Source organism: Oncorhynchus clarkii, chromosome 31 (assembly GCF_045791955.1).
Source record: "Oncorhynchus clarkii lewisi isolate Uvic-CL-2024 chromosome 31, UVic_Ocla_1.0, whole genome shotgun sequence".
In the NCBI taxonomy this organism is placed as follows: Eukaryota; Metazoa; Chordata; class Actinopteri; order Salmoniformes; family Salmonidae; genus Oncorhynchus; species Oncorhynchus clarkii.
This window is the reverse complement of record NC_092177.1, coordinates 11,906,159-11,922,911: the sequence shown is the minus strand read 5'-3', so window position 1 is coordinate 11,922,911 and position 16,753 is coordinate 11,906,159. Positions and strand designations below refer to the sequence as shown.

The following is a 16,753-nucleotide window of genomic DNA, read 5'->3' as shown; positions in this document are numbered from 1 at the left end:
AGCCCTCCCCCCTCCTCCCTCTCTCAGTGGGGGAGAGAGTTCAGCCTGTAGCCCTCCCCCTCCTCCCTCTCTCAGTGGGGGGAGAGAGAGTTCAGCCTGTAGCCCTCCCCCTCCTCCCTCTCTCAGTGGGGGGAGAGAGAGTTCAGCCTGTAGCCCTCCCCCGCCTCCCTCTCTCAGTGGGGGAGAGAGAGTTCAGCCTGTAGCCCTCCCCCTCCTCCCTCTCTCAGTGGGGGAGAGAGAGTTCAGCCTGTAGCCCTCCTCCCTCTCTCAGTGGGGGAGAGAGTTCAGCCTGTAGCCCTCCCCCTCCTCCCTCTCTCAGTGGGGGAGAGAGAGTTCAGCCTGTTGCCCTCCCCCCTCCTCCCTCTCTCAGTGGGGGAGAGAGAGTTCAGCATGTAGCCCTCCCCCTCCTCCCTCTCTCAGTGGGGGGAGAGAGAGTTCAGCCTGTAGCCCTCCCCCGCCTCCCTCTCTCAGTGGGGGAGAGAGAGTTCAGCCTGTAGCCAACCCCCTCCTCACTCTCTCAGTGGGGGAGAGAGAGTTGACCCCAGGTGACTGAGCCCCAGCTGAGGGAAGAAGTGCAACTGCCAACACCAGAGTCCGAAGAAATACATTCTAATAACAAGTATATCACATAAGCATATTATGCAGATAAGACATTTTAATTATCTATGTTACCCAACTCATTCTTATTCATCCACCACACTCTCCATCCCTCCATCCCTCCATATCTTTATCCCTCTATCCCTCCATCCCTGCCCTCCATCCCTCCATCCACATCTCTGCATTGCTTGCTGTTTGGGGTTTTAGGCTGGGTTTCTGTACAGCACTTTGTGACATCTGCTGATGTAAGAAGCTTTATGAAAAACATTTGATTGATTGACTGACTGACTGACTGACTGATGTATTGATTTATTGATTGATTGACTGATTGATTGATTAGAGAGGGAGAGAGAGATAAAAGGCTAGAGAGGGGGAGATGGAGATAAAAGGTCAAGGTTAAATTCCCCAGTGAAGGAACATCAGATCAGCACTGCCCTAGATAGGAGCTGCCACGTACATGGTCACATATGCATACACACACATCCACAGAATCAAGATTAGGAGGTTTATCCCTGTGTGTCCATGTCAACAACACTCTGCTTGTGTTTACTAGTGGTGTGTAGTGTTTACTAGTGGTGTATGGTGTTTAGTAGTGGTGTATAGTGTTTACTAGTGGTGTGTAGTGTTTACTAGTGGTGTTTACTAGTGGTGTGTAGTGTTTACTAGTGGTGTATGGTGTTTAGTAGTGGTGTATGGTGTTTAGTAGTGGTGTATGGTGTTTAGTAGTTGTGTATGGTGTTTAGTAGTGGTGTTTACTAGTGGTGTATGGTGTTTAGTAGTGGTGTATGGTGTTTAGTAGTGGTGTATAGTGTTTACTAGTGGTGTGTAGTGTTTACTAGTGGTGTGTAGTGTTTACTAGTGGTGTGTAGTGTTTACTAGTGGTGTGTAGTGTTTACTAGTGGTGTATGGTGTTTACTAGTGGTGTATAGTGTTTACTAGTGGTGTGTAGTGTTTACTAGTGGTGTTTACTAGTGGTGGGTAGTGTTTACTAGTGGTGGGTAGTGTTTACTAGTGGTGTGTAGTGTTTACTAGTGGTGTGTAGTGTTTACTAGTGGTGTGTGGTGTTTACTAGTGGTGTATAGTGTTTACTAGTGGTGTGTAGTGTTTACTAGTGGTGTTTACTAGTGGTGTGTAGTGTTTACTAGTGGTATGTAGTGTTTACTAGTGGTGTGTAGTGTTTACTAGTGGTATGTAGTGTTTACTAGTGGTGTGTAGTGTTTACTAGTTGTGTGTGGTGTTTACTAGTGGTGTGTAGTGTTTAGTAGTGGTGTGTGGTGTTTAGTAGTGGTGTGTGGTGTTTAGTAGTGGTGTGTGGTGTTTACTAGTAGTGTGTGGTGTTTACTAGTGGTGTGTGGTGTTTAGTAGTGCTGTGTGGTGTTAACTAGTGGTGTGTAGTGTTTACGAGTGGTGTGTGGTGTTTACGAGTGGTGTGTGGTGTTTACTAGTGGTGTGTGGTGTTTAGTAGTGGTGTGTGGTGTTTACTAGTGGTGTGTAGTGTTTACTAGTGGTGTGTGGTGTTTACTAGTGGTGTTTACTAGTGGTTTGTAGTGTTTACTAGTGGTGTGTGGTCTTTACTAGTGGTGTGTAGTGTTTACTAGTGGTGTGTGGTGTGTAGTGTTTACTAGTGGTGTGCGGTGCTTACTAGTGGTGTGTAGTGTTTACTAGTGGTGTATAGTTTTTAGTAGTGGTGTGTAGTATTTACTAGTGGTGTGTGGTGTTTACTAGTGGTGTGTGGTGTTTACTAGTGGTGTGTGGTGTTTACTAGTGGTGTGTGGTGTTTAGTAGTGGTGTGTGGTGTTTACTAGTGGTGTGTAGTGTTTACTAGTGGTGTGTAGTGTTTACTAGTGGTGTGTAGTGTTTACTAGTGGTGTGTAGTGTTTACTAGTGGTGTGTGGTGTTTACTAGTGGTGTGTAGTGTTTACTAGTGGTGTGTAGTGTTTACTATTGGTGTGTAGTGTTTACTAGTGGTGTGTGGTGTTTACTAGTGGTGTGGGGTGTTTACTAGTGGTGTGTGGTGTTTCAAATCAAATGTTTTTTGTCACATGTGCCGAATACAACAGGTATAGACTCCACAGTGAAATGCTGAATACAACAGGTATAGACTTCACAGTGAAATGCTGAATACAACAGGTATAGACTTCACAGTGAAATGCTGAATACAACAGGTATAGACTTCACAGTGAAATGCTGAATACAACAGGTATAGACTTCACAGTGAAATGCTGAATACAACAGGTATAGACTTCACAGTGAAATGCTGAATACAACAGGTATAGACTTCACAGTGAAATGCTGAATACAACAGGTATATTCACAGTGAAATGCTGAATACAACAGGTGAAATGCTGAATACAACAGGTATAGACTTCACAGTGAAATGCTGAATACAACAGGTATAGACTTCACAGTGAAATGCTGAATACAACAGGTATAGACTTCACAGTGAAATGCTGAATACAACAGGTATAGCCTTAACCAATAATGCTTTAAGAACTTTTAAGAAAAATAAGTGTTAAGTAAAAAATAGAAAATAAAAGCAACAAATAATTCAACAGCATCAGTAAAATAGCAATAGCGAGGGGGAACTGGTACAGAGTCAATGTGCAGGGCACCGGTTAGTTGAGGTAATTGAGGTAATATGTACATGTAAGTAGAGTTAAAGTGACTATGCATAGATAATAAACAGGAAGTAGCAGCAGCATAAAAGAGGGATCTGGGAAGCCATTTGATTAGATGTTCAGGAGTCTTATGGCTTGGGGGTAGAAGCTGTTAAGAAGCCTTTTGGACCTAGACTTGGTGCTCCGGTACCGCTTGCCATGCGGTAGCAGAGAGAACAGTCTATGACTAAAGTGGCTGGAGTCTTTGAAAATTCTTAGGGCCTTCCTCTGACACCGCCTGGTATAGAGGTCCTGGATGGCAAGAAGCTTTGCCCCAGTGATGTACTGGGCGGTAGGCACTACCCTCTGTAGTGCCTTGCGATCGGAGGCCGAGCAGTATTTATACCAGGCAGTGATGCAACCATGCTCTCGATTGTGCAGCTGTAGAACTTTTTGAGGATCTCAGGACCCATGCCAAATCATTCAGTCTCCTGAGGGGGAACAGGTGTTGTCGTGCCCTCTTCACACCTGTCTTGGTGTGCTTGGACCATGATAGTTGTTGGTGATGTGGACGCCAAGGAACTTGAAGCTCTCAACCTGCTCCACTACAGCCCCGTCGATGAGAATGGGGGCGTGCTCGGTCCTCCTTTACCTGTAGTCCACAATCATCTCCTTTGTCTTGATCACGTTGAGGGAGAAGTTGTTGTCCTGTTTACTAGTGGTGTATGGTGTTTACTAGTGGTGTATGGTGTTTACTAGTGATGTATGGTGTTTACTAGTGGTGTATGGTGTTTACTAGTGGTGTATGGTGTTTACTAGTGGTGTATGGTGTTTACTATTGGTGTATGGGCTGTATGCCGTGCCCTCAGCTGTGACTGTAGAGAGAGAGCTGGGCTGGTTGTCTCTCCTAGTCATTGTCATGATATCTCATTCTGAAAGGATGAGCCGTGCAGTGGGCGTGTGTGTGTTTGTGCAGCACAGGGTTATTGAGGTTGGTTATTGTACTGGTTTTATTATTACTGAGAGAGGGAGAGGGGGGAGAGAGAGAGAGAGAGAGAGGGGGGAGAGAGAGAGAGGGTAAGAGAGAGAGAGGGGGGAGAAAGAGAGAGAGAGAGGGTAAGAGAGAGAGAGGGGGGAGAGAGAGAGAGGGTAAGAGAGAGAGGGAGGCCACTTTCATTATCATATTCACGGTCAGTGAATGGTAACCATTGGTTACGATAGAACCCTCTCTGAGATGAATCTCATATTCATGTATTCATCTAAATTAATCTTGTCCCTGCATCGCATCTCTTAACACACACTGATCCCCTTGACAAACACACACACGGACACACAAACACAAACACTCATCCTGTCTCAGCTGTGATGCACTCAAATCAAATCAAATTGTGTTAGTCACATGCATCAAATACAACCTTACAGTGAAATGCTTACTTACGAGCCCCTAACCGATATGAATAAGAGATAAAAGTAATGAAAGAGCAGCAGTAAAAAAAGAACAATATATACAGGAGGGTGCCAGTATAGAGTCAATGTGCGGGGGCACCGGTTAGTTGAGGTAGTATGTACATGTAGGTAGAGTTAATTAAAGTGATTATGCATAGATGACAACAGAGAGTGACAGTGGTGTGGAAAAGGGGGGGTGGGCAATGCAAGTAGTCTGGGTAGCCATTTGATTAGATGTTCAGGAGTCTTATGGCTTGGGGGTAGAAGCTGTTTAGAAGAATCTTGGAGCTAGACTTGGCTCCGGTACCGCTTGCCGTGCGTTAGCAGAGAGAACAGTCTATGACTAGGGTGGCTGGAGTCTTTGACAATTCTTAGGGCCTTCCTCTGACACCACCTGGTAAAGAGGTCGTGGATGGCAGGAAGCTTGGCCCCAGTGATGTACTGGGCTGTTCGCACTACCCTCTGTAGTGCCTTGTGGTCGAAGGCCGAGCAGTTGTCATTCCAGGCAGTGATGAAACCAGTCAGGATGCTCTCGATGGTGCAGCTGGAGAACGTTTTGATGATCTGGGAACCCATGCCAAATCTTTTCAGTCTCCTGAGGGGGAATAGGTTTTGTGCCCGCTTCACGACTGTCATGGCGGGCTTGCACCATTGGACCGTTGGCCAGGTCGCAGTTGTAACTGAGAACTTGTTCTCAACTAGCTTACCTGGTTAAATAAAGGTGAATGAATAAAACATTTTTTAAAAAATGTTAGTTTGTTGGTGATGTGGACACCAAGGAACTTGAAGCTTTCAACCTGCACGATGAGAATGGGAGCGTGCTCAGTCCTCTTTCTCCTGTAGTCCACAATCATCTCCCTTGTCTTGATCACGTTGAGGGAGAGGTTGTTGTCCTGGCACCACATGGCCAGGCCTCTGACCTCCTCCCTATAGGATATCTCGTTGTTGTCGGTGATCAGTCCTACCACTGTTGTGTCATTTGCAAACTAAATGATGGTGTTGGAGTCGTGCCTGGCCGTGCAGTCATGAGTGAACGGGGAGTACAAGAGGGGGCTGAGCAAGCACCCCTGAGGGGCCCCCGTGTTGAGGATCAGCATGGAAGATGTGTTGTTACCTACCCTCATCACCTGGGGGCGGCCCGTCAGGAAGTCAAGGATTCAGTTGCAGAGGGAGGTGTTTAGTCCCAGGGTTCTTAGCTTGTTGATGAGCTTTGAGGGCACTACGTTGAGTGTTGAACGCTGAGCTGTAGTCAATTAATAGCATTCTCACATATTTTTATTTTATTTCACCATTATTTAACCAGGTAGGCTAGTTGAGAACAAGTTCTCATTTACAACTGCGACCTGGCCAAGATAAAGCAAAGCAGTTCGACACATACAACAACAGTTACACATCAAATCAAATCAAATCAAATTTTATTTGTCACATACACATGGTTAGCAGATGTTAATGCGAGTGTAGCGAAATGCTTGTGCTTCTAGTTCCGACAATGCAGTAATAACCAACAAGTAATCTAGCTAACAATTCCAAAACTACTACTTATAGACACAAGTGTAAGGGGATAAAGAATATGTACATGAATGAGTGATGGTACAGAGCGACATAGGCATGATACAGTATTGAGTGCAGTATATACATATGAGATGAGTATGTAAACAAAGTGGCATAGTTAAAGTGGCTAGTGGTACATGTATTACATAAAGATGCAGTAGATGATATAGAGTACAGTATATACGTATGCATATGAGATGAATAATGTAGGGTATGTAAACATTATATTAGGTAGCATTGTTTAAAGTGGCTAGTGTTACATGGAATAAACAACCATACAGTCAATAATACAGTAGAAAAAGTATATATACAGTGTGTGCAAATGAGGTAGGATAAGGGAGGTAAGGCAATAAATAGGCCATGGTGGCGAAGTAATTACAATATAGCAATTAATCACTGGAGTGATAGATATGCAGAAGATGAATGTGCAAGTAGAGATACTGGGGTGCAAAGGAGCAAGATAAATAAATAAATAAATAAATACAGTATGGGGAGGAGGTAGTTGGATGGGCTATTTACAGATGGGCTATTTACAGATGGGCTATGTACCGGTGCAGTGATCTGTGAGCTGCTCTGACAGCTGATGCTTAAAGCTAGTGAGGGAGATGTGAGTCTCCAGCTTCAGTGATTTTTTAAGATCGTTCCAGTCGTTGGCAGCAGAGAACTGGAAGGAAAGGTGGCCAAAGGAAGAATTGGCTTTGGGGGTGACCAGTGAGATATACCTGCTGGAGCGCGTGCTACGGGTGGGTGCTGCTATGGTGACCAGTGAGTTGAGATAAGGCGGGGCTTTACCTAGCAGAGACTTGTGGGTTTGGCGACGAGTATGAAGCAAGGGCCAGCCAACGAGAGCGTACAGGTCGCAGTGGTGGGTAGTATATGGAGCTTTGGTGACAAAACTGATGGCACTGTGATAGACTGCATCCAATTTGTTAAGTAGACTTGGAGGATATTTTGTAAATGACATCGCCGAAATCGAGGATCGGTAGGATGGTCATTTTTACGAGGGTATGTTTGGCAGCATGAGTGAAGGATGCTTTGTTGTGAAATAGGAAGCCGATTCTAGATTTAAATTTGGATTGGAGATGTTTAATGTGAGTCTGGAAGGAGAGTTTACATTCTAACCAGACACCTAGGTATTTGTAGTTGTCCACATATTCTAAGTCAGAACCATCCAAAGTAGTGATGCTTGACGGGCGGGCGGGCAGGTGCGGGCAGCGATCAGTTGAAGAGCATGCATTTAGTTTTACTTGCATTTAAGAGCAGTTGGAGGCCACGGAAGGAGAGTTGTATGGCATTGAAGCTCGTCTGGAGGTTAGTTAACACAGTGTCCAAAGAAGGGCCAGAGCTATACAGAATGGTGTCGTCTGCGTAGAGGTGGATCAGAGAATCACCAGCAGCAAGAGCGACATCATTGATGTATACAGAGAAGAGAGTCGGCCCGAGAATTTAATCCTGCGGCACCCCCATAGAGACTGCCAGAGGTCCGGACAACAGGCCCTCTGATTTGACACACTGAACTCTATCAGAGAAGTAGTTGATAAACCAGGCGAGGCAATCATTTGAGAAACCAAGGCTGTTGAGTCTGCCGATAAGAATGTGGTGATTGACAGAGTCGAAAGCCTTGGCCAGGTCGATGAATATGGCTGCACAGTAATGTCTCTAATCGATGGCAGTTATGATATTGCTGAGAAAGTACGGTGGGATTTGGAAATGGTCGGTAATCTGTTTAACTTGGCTTTTGAAGACCTTAGAAAGGCAGGGTAGGATAGATATAGGTCTGTAGCAGTTTGGGTCTAGAATGTCTCCCCCTGTGAAGAGGGGGATGACCGGGGCAGCTTTCCAATCTTTGGGAATCTCAGACGATACAAAAGAGACAGCAATAGGGGTTGCAACAATTTCTGCAGATCATTTTAGAAAGTAAGGGTCCAGATTTTCTAGCCCAGCTGATTTGTAGGGTTCCAGATTTTGCAGCTCTTTCAGAACATCAGCTATCTGGATTTGGGTGAAGGAGAAATGGGGGAGGCTTGGGCAAGTTGCTGTGGGGGGTGCAGGGCTGTTGACCGGGGTAGGGGTAGCCAGGTGGAAAGCATGGCCAGACGTAGAAAAATGCTTATTGAAAATCTCAATTATAGTGGATTTATCGGTGGTGACAGTGTTTCCTAGCCTCAGTGTAGTGGGCAGCTGGGAGGAGGTGCTCTTATTCTCCATTGACTTTACAGTGTCCCAGAATTTTTTTGAGTTTGTGCTACAGGATGCAAATTTCGGCTTGAAAAAGCTAGCCTTAACTTTCCTAACTGCCTGTGTATATTGGTTCCTATCTTCCCTGAAAAGTTGCATATGACGGGGGCTATTTGATGCTAATGCAGAACGCCACAGGATGTTTTTGTGCTGGTCAAGGACAGTCAGGTCTGGAGAGAACCAAGGGCTGTATCTGTTTTTGAATGGGGCATGCTCATTTAAGATGATGAGGAAGGCACTTTTAAAGAATAACCAGGCATCCACTGCTGACGGGATGAGGTCAATATCCTTCCAGGATACCCGGGCCAGGTCGATTAGAAAGGCCTGCTCGCTGGAGTGTTTTTAGGGAGCATTATTTGACAGTGATGAGGGGTGGTTGTTTGACCGCAGACCAATTACGGATGCAGGCAGTGATTGCTGAGATCTTGGTTGAAAACAGCAGAGGTGTATTTAGAGTAGAGGTCGACCGATTATGATTTTTCAACGCCGATACCGATACCGATTATTGGAGGCCCAAAAAAGCCGATACCGATTAATCGGCCAATTTTATTTATTTATTTATTTGTAATAATGACAATTACAACAATACTGAATTAACACTTATTTTAACTTAATATAATACATCAATAAAATCAATTTAGCCTCAAGTAAATAATGAAACATGTTCAATTTGGTTTAAATAATGCAAAAACAAAGTGTTGGAGAAGAAAGTAAAAGTGCAATATGTGCTATGTAAGAAAGCAAACGTTTCAGTTCCTTGCTCAGAACATGAGAACATATGAATGCTGGTGGTTCCTTTTAACATGAGTCTTCAATATTCCCAGGTAAGAAGTTTTAGGTTGTAGTTATTATAGGAAATATAGGACTATTTCCCCCATACCATTTGTATTTCATTAACCTTTGACTATTGGATGTTCTTATAGGCACTTTAGTATTGCCAGTGTAACAGTATAGCTTCCGTCCCTCTCCTCGCTCCTCCCTGGGCTCGAACCAGCAACACAACGACAACAGCCACCATCAAAGCAGCGTTACCCATGCAGAGCAAGGGGAACAACTACTAGAATGCTCAGAGCGAGTGACGTTTGAAACTCTATTAGTGCACGCTAACTAGCTAGCCATTTCACGTCGGTTACACCAGCCTCATCTCGGGAGTTGATAGGCTTGAAGTCATAAACAGCGCAATGCTTGACGCACAACGAAGATCTGCTGGCAAAATGCACGAAAGTGCTGTTTGAATGAATGTTTACGTGCCTGCTTCTGCCTACCACTGCTCAGTCAGATATTTAGATACTTGTATGCTCAGTCAGATTATATAGGACATGCTAGATAATATCTAGTAATATCATCAACCATGTGTAGTTAGCTAGTGATTATGATTGATTGTTTTTTATAAGATAAGTTTAATGCTAGCTAGCAACTTACCTTCTTACTGCATTCGCGTGACAGGCAGTCTCCGAGAGAGAGAGAGAGAGAGTCAGGTCGTTATTGCGTTGGACGAGTTAACTGTAAGGTTTTAAGATTGGATCCCCCGAGCTGACAAGGTGAACATTTGTCGTTCTGCCCCTGAACGAGGCAGTTAACACACCGTTCCTAGGCCGTCATTGAAAATAAGAATGTGTTCTTAACTGACTTGCCTAGTTAAATAAAAATAAAAAACATTGGCGCCCAAAAATACCGATTTCCGATTGTTATGAAAACTTGAAATCGGCCCGATTTAATCCGATTAATCGGTCGACCTCTAATTTAGAGGGCAAGTTGGTTAGGATGATATCTATGAGGGTGCCTGTGTTTATGGATTTGGGGTTGTACTCGGTGAGTTCATTGATAATTTGTGTGAGACTGAGGGCATTAAGCTTAGATTGTAAGATGGCCGGGGTGTTAAGCATGTCCCAGTTTAGGTCACCTAGCAGCACGAGCTCTGAAGATAGATGGGGGGGACTCAATTCACATATGGTGTCCAGGGCACCGCTGGGGGCAGAGGATGGTCTATAGCAAGCGGCAATGGTGAGATAATTTTTTCTGGAAAGGTGGATTTTTAAAAGTAGAAGCTCTTATTGTTTGGGTACAGACCTGGATAGTAAGACAGAACTCTGCAGGCTATCTCTGCAGTAAATTGCAACTCCGCCCCCTTTGGCAGTTCTATCTTGTCGGAAAATGTTATAGTTAGGGATGGAAATTTCAGGGGTTTTGGTTGTCTTCCTAAGCCAGGATTCAGACACAGCTAGGACATCCAGGTTGGCAGAGTGTGCTAAAGCAGTGAATAAAACAAACTTAGAGAGTAGGCTTCTAACGTTAACATGCATGAAACCAAGGCTTTTACGGTTACAGAAGTCAACAAATGAGAGCACCTGGGGAATAGGAGTGGAGCTAGGCACTGCAGGGCCTGGATTAACCTCTTTATCACCAGAGGAACAGAGGAGGAGTAGGATGAGGGTACGGCTAAAGGCTATAAGAACTGGTCATTCAGGAACAGAGAGTAAAAGGAGCAGGTTTCTGGGCGCAATAGAAGCAAGCTATCAGTTAGCAGGCCGGGGCTAGCAAGCTATCAGTTAGCAGGCCGGGGCTAGCAAGCTAGCAGAAAGGCCTTAGAGGAACGTTGCGCCGGAGGAAAGTCTGTTTTAGCCTCCTCGTGCGGTGACGGATTAGTAGGGTTCCGAGTAGCAGAGGGGTCCAAGTCCAATTGCCAAAATAGGTATAGTGGCCAAAGAAATAGGCCGATAGATCTATTCAGCTAACAGTCCAATATAGCGGGCCGCGGCTCGCAGGCTAGCAGATGTGCATTCAGGGGACATCACGACGGAGGGGCCTGTTGGAGAAATAAAACTTGGGCAGAATACGTCGGTAGTCCAGTCGTGATGGATGAGCAGGGCTTCGTTGAGTCAAAGGGGCCCAGGCCAATTGGCAAAATAGGTATAGTGGCCCGAGAAATTGGCCGATGGGCCTATTAGCTAACAGTCCGATATGCTCTAGACAGCTAGCGGGCCGTGGCTAGCAGGTTAGCAGATGGGCATTCAGGGGACGTCGCGACTGTTAGAGAAATTGAATTCCTTTATGTTCATTAACCATTTCCGAGCTAACGTTTAGCTGATGACCGCTAGCAGTGGTTAGCTGACTACTAGCTAGTAGCTAATGAGCTAGCTAGCTTCTGTTGGGGGATTCCGGTTCCGAGTTAAATAAAAGTACTTTAGAAAAAACAGATCCACACCTCATTGGGTGAGGGGGGTTGCAGGAGAGTATTTTGAAGTTGAGGTTTAGAAAAATATTTGTAAAAAGAAATGCGAAGAAAAATATATAAAAAGATAGATACATGGGACACGACAAGATGAAGGGCAAAGACATCTGACTGCTACGCCATCTTGGACAGAGCTGAGGTGTAGGTGTTCCTTTTGTCCAGGTGGGAAAGGGCAGTGTGGAGTACAATAGAGACTGCATCTGTGGATCTGTTGGGGCGGTATGAAAATTGGAGTGGGTCTAGGGTTTCTGGGATAATGGTGTTGATGTGAGCCATGACCAGCCTTTCAAAGCCACTTCATGGCTACAGATATGAGTGCTATGGGTCGGTAGTCATTTAGGCAGACTACCTTAGTGTTCTTGGGTACAGGCACTATGGTGGTCTGCTTAAAACATGTTGGTATTACAGACTCGGACAGGAAGAGGTTGAAAATGTCAGTGAAGACACTTGCTAGTTGGTCACCGCATGCTCGCAGTACACGTCCTGGTAATCCGTCTGGCCCTGCGGCCTTGTGAATGTTGACCTGTCTAAAGGTCTTACGGTACAGCTGGTCTACCATGACTTCTGGTTGGGGTAGGTACTGTCACTGTGGGGACGACGTCATTGATGTACTTATTGATGAAGCCAATGACAGATGTGGTGTACTCCTCAATGCCATTGGAGGAATCCCAGAACATATTCCAGTCTGTGCTAGCAAAACAGTCTTGTAGCTTAGCATCTGCTTCATCTGACCACTTTTTTATTGAGCTAGTCACTGCTGCTTCCTGCTTTAATTTTTGCTTGTAAGCAGGAATCAGGAGGATGGAATTATGGTTAGATTTTCCAAATGGAGAGCGAGGGAGATCTTTGTATGCATCTCTGTGTGAGGAGTATAAGTGGTCCAGAGTTATTTTCCCTCTGGTTGCACATTTAACATGCTGATAGAAATTTGGTAAAACTGATTTAAGTTTCCCAGCATTAAAGTCCCCAGCTACTTGGAGCGCCGCCTCTGGGTGAGCGTTTTCTTGTTTGACGGAGTACAGCTCATTTGTCACGCCCTGACCTTAGAGAGACGTTTTATTTCTCTATTTGGTTAGGGCAGGGTGTGATTTGGGTGGACATTCTATGTTTTCTATTTATTTGTTTTTGGCCGAGTGTGATTCCCAATCAGAGGCAGCTGTCTATCGTTGTCTCTTATTGGGAATCATACTTAGGCAGCCTTTTTTCCCACCTAATGTTGTGGGTAATTATTAATTTTCTTTTTAGTGTCTGTGCCTGACGCAACTGTTCACTTTCGTTTTTGGGTTTGTTATTTTTGTTTGAGTGTTTCTTGTAAATAAATATCATGAACACTTTCCACGCTGCGCTTTGGTCCACTCTTCCTTCCGCCGCCGACGAGCGTCACATTTTTCTATGCTATCTTAGTGCCAGCCTCTGACTGTGGTGGTATGTAAACTATCTCGGTAGGTAGTGCGGTCTGCAGCTTATCACGAGAAACTCTACCTCAGGTGAGCAATAGCTCGAGACTTCCTTAGATATCGTGCACTAGCTGTTGTTTATAAAAATACATAGACGGCCGCCCCTTTCCTTACCAGATGCCGCTGTTCTATCCTGCTGGTACATGGTATAACCAGCCAGCTGTATGTTGATATTGTCGTCATTCAGCCAAGATTCCGTGAAGTATAAGATGTTACAGTTTTGAATGTCCCGTTGGTAGTTTAATCTTCCCAGTAACTCGTCCATTTTATTGTCCAAAGATTGCATGTTTGCGAGCAGAATTGAGGGAAGTGGGGATTTATTCGATCACCTCCAACTTCTCAGAAGCCCGCCCTCCGGCCTCTCTTTCTCCGCCTCCTCTTCACGCAGATCACTGGGTTCGGGCCTGTTCCCAAGGGAGCTGTATATCCTCCGCCTCTGGCTCATCAGAGTTGTGAAAGAAGAAAAAGGATTCTGCTAGTCCGTGGTGAGTAATCACAGTCCTGAGACGGTAGTGGCAACATTATGTACAAAAGGAGTAAACAAATAAGTTACAAACGTAGATAAAACGATCATCTGTTGGGGGTACGTAAAACGTCTGCCTTCTGCTCCGGCGCCACTCTAGGTTATTAAAGTATCCTGCTGTGTACTATTCTCTTTCCAACCCCCTTTCCTTCCATCCTCTTCCCTCTCTCTTCTGTATTCTATCTTCCCTCTATCCTCTATTCTCTTTCCAACCCCCTTTCCTTCCATCGTCTTCCTTCTCTCGTCTGTATTCTATCTTCCCTCTATCCTCTCCATACATTCTCTTCCTTTTATACCCCTATCTCTCCTTCCCCCTTCTCTCCCCCATCCTCCTCTCTCTCACACTATGAGTGCAATGGTGGAATGAGTTTGTGTGTTCTCCCTTCTCCCCTCTCTTTCAATTCAATTTCAATTCAATTTAAGGGCTTTATTGGCATGGGAAACATTTGTTAACATTGCTAAAGCAAGTGAAGCAGATAGTAAACAAAACTGAAATTAACAATACAAATTTACAGTAAACATTATACTCATTATACAAAATAATAAAGACATTTCAAATGTCATATTATGTCTACATACAGTGTTGTAACAATGTCCAAATAGTGAAAGTACAAAAGGGAAATAAATAAACATAAATATAGGTTGTATTTACAATGATGTTAGTTTTTCACTGGTTGCCCTTTTCTCGTGGCAACAGGTCACAAATCTTGCTGCTGTGATGTCACACTGTGGTATTTCACCCAGTGGATATGGGAGTTTATCAAAATTGGGTTTGTTTTTGAATTCTTTGTGGATCTGTGTAATCTGAGGGAAATATGTGTCTCTAATATGGTCATACATTTGGCAGGAGGTTAGGAAGTGCAGCTCAGTTTCCACCTCATTTTGTGGGCAGTGTGCACATAGCCTGTCTTCTCCTGAGAGCCATGTCTGCCTACGGCGGCCTTTCTCAATAGCAACGCTATGCACACTGAGTCTGCTATGCACACTTATCTTTTGTTTTTCTCATTAGGACGGCAACACTAATTGTGTTGCTGTCCTGGGGCTCTGTGGGGTCTGTTTGTGTTTGTGAACAGAGCCCTGGACCAGCTTGCTTAGGGGACTCTTCTCCAGGTTAATCTCTCTGTAAGTGATGGCTTTGTTATGGAAGGTTTGTGAATCGCTTCCTATTAAGTGGTTGTAGAATTTAGCGTCTCTTTTCTGGATTTTGATAATTAGCAGGTATCGGCCTAATTATGCTCTGCATACAGAATTTGGTGTTTTATGTTGTACACGGAGGATATTTTTGCAGAATTCTGCATACAGTCTCAATTTGGTGTTTGTCCCACTTTGTGAAGTCTTGGTTGGTGAGCGGACCCCAGACCTCACAACCATAAAGGGCAATGGGTTCTATAACTGATTCAAGTATTTTTTGCCAGATCCTAATTGGTATGTTGAATTTTATGTTCCTTTTGATGGCATAGAATGCCCTTCTTGCCTTGTCTCTCAGATTGTTCGCAGCTTTGTGGAAGTTACCTGTGGTGCTGATGTTTAGGCCAAGGTATGTATAGTTTTTTGTGTGCTCTAGGGCAACAGTGTCTAGATGGAATTTGTATTTGTGGTCCTGGCGACTGGAACTTTTTTGGGTCACCATTATTTTTGTCTTACTGAGATTTACTGTCAGGGCCCAGGTCTGACAGAATCTGTGCAGAAGATCTAGGTGCTGCCGTAGGCCCTCCTTGGTTGGTGACAGAAGCACCAGATCATCAGCAGACATTTGACTTCGGATTCTAGTAGGGTGAGGCCAGGTGCTGCAGACTTTTCTAGTGCCCTCGCCAATTCGTTGATATATATGTTGAAGAGGGTGGGGCTTAAGCTGCATCCCTGACTCACCCCACGGCCCTGTGGAAAGAAATCTGTGTTTTTTGCCAATTTTAACCGCACACTGTTTGTGTACATGGATTTCATAGTGTTGTATGTTTTCCCCCAACACCATTTTTCATCAATTTGTAATTGCAGACCTTCATGCCAAATTGAGTCAAAAGCTTTTTTGAAATCAACAAATCAAAGACTTTGCCTTTGTTTTGTTTTGTTTGTTTGTCATTTAGGGTGTGCAGGATGAAAACGTGGTCTGTCGTATGGTAATTTGTTAAAAAGTCAATTTGACATTTGCTCAGTACATTGTTTTCACTGAGGAAATGAACTACTCTGCTGTTAATGATAATGCAGAGGATTTTCCCAAGGTTGCCTCCATCCTCCTCTCCCTCCATCCTCCTGTTTCTCACACTATGAGTGCAGTGTGGGAATGAGTTTGTGTTCTCTGTCTCTCTGTCTCTCTCTCTCTCTCTCTCTCTCTCTCTCTCTCTCTCTCTCTCTCTCGCTCTCTCTCGCTCTCTCTCGCTCTCTTTCTCTCTCTCTCTCGCTCTCTTTCTCTCGCTCTCTCTCTCTCTCTCTCTCTCTCTCTCTCTCGCTCTCTCTCTCTTGCTCTCTCTCTCTCTCTCTCTCTCTCTCTCTCTCTCTCTCTCTCTCTCTCGCTCTCTCTCGCTCTCTCTCGCTCTCGCTCTCTCTCGCTCTCTCTCGCTCTCTCTCTCTCTCGCTCTCTCTCTCTCTCTCTCTCTCTCTCTCTCTCTCTCTCTCTCTCTCTCTCTCTCTCTCTCTCTCTCTCTCTCTCTCTCTCTCTCGCTCTCTCTCTCTCTCTCTCTCTCTCTCTCTCTCTCTCTCTCTCGCTCTCTCTCTCTCTCTCTCTCTCTCTCTCTCTCTCTCTCGTTTTTTCTCTCGCTCTTCTCTCTCTTTCTCTCTCTGTTCTCTCTCTCCTCTCTCTCTCTCTCTCTCGCGCTCTCTCTCTCTCTCTCTCTCTCGCGCTCTCTCTCGCTCTCTCTCTCGCTCTTGCTTTGTATGTGTGTGTGCAGTATCTCTGTATGGAAGTCAACAGTGTTAATTTAGATCTCCTCCCAGTGTAGGGCTGTGTTCAGTAAACACACATGCGCGGGTGTGCACACAGAGAGAAAGAGCTAAAGAGAGCACAAGTGAGAGCACAAGTGAGAGAGAGAAATTGAGAAAGGGACAGAGAGCACGAGAAAGAGAGGGAAACAAGAGACAGGGAAAGAGAGATGAGAGGGAAAGAGAAACACGAGAA

At 44.8% G+C, this 16,753-nt stretch overlaps 1 protein-coding gene across 1 annotated transcript in view; it reads left to right on the top strand.

Moving 5' to 3' along the window:
- Positions 1–16,753, top strand: part of LOC139390600 (ephrin-B1-like) — a 141,509-nt gene that overhangs the window by 71,212 nt on the left and 53,544 nt on the right. The window lies entirely within an intron of this gene.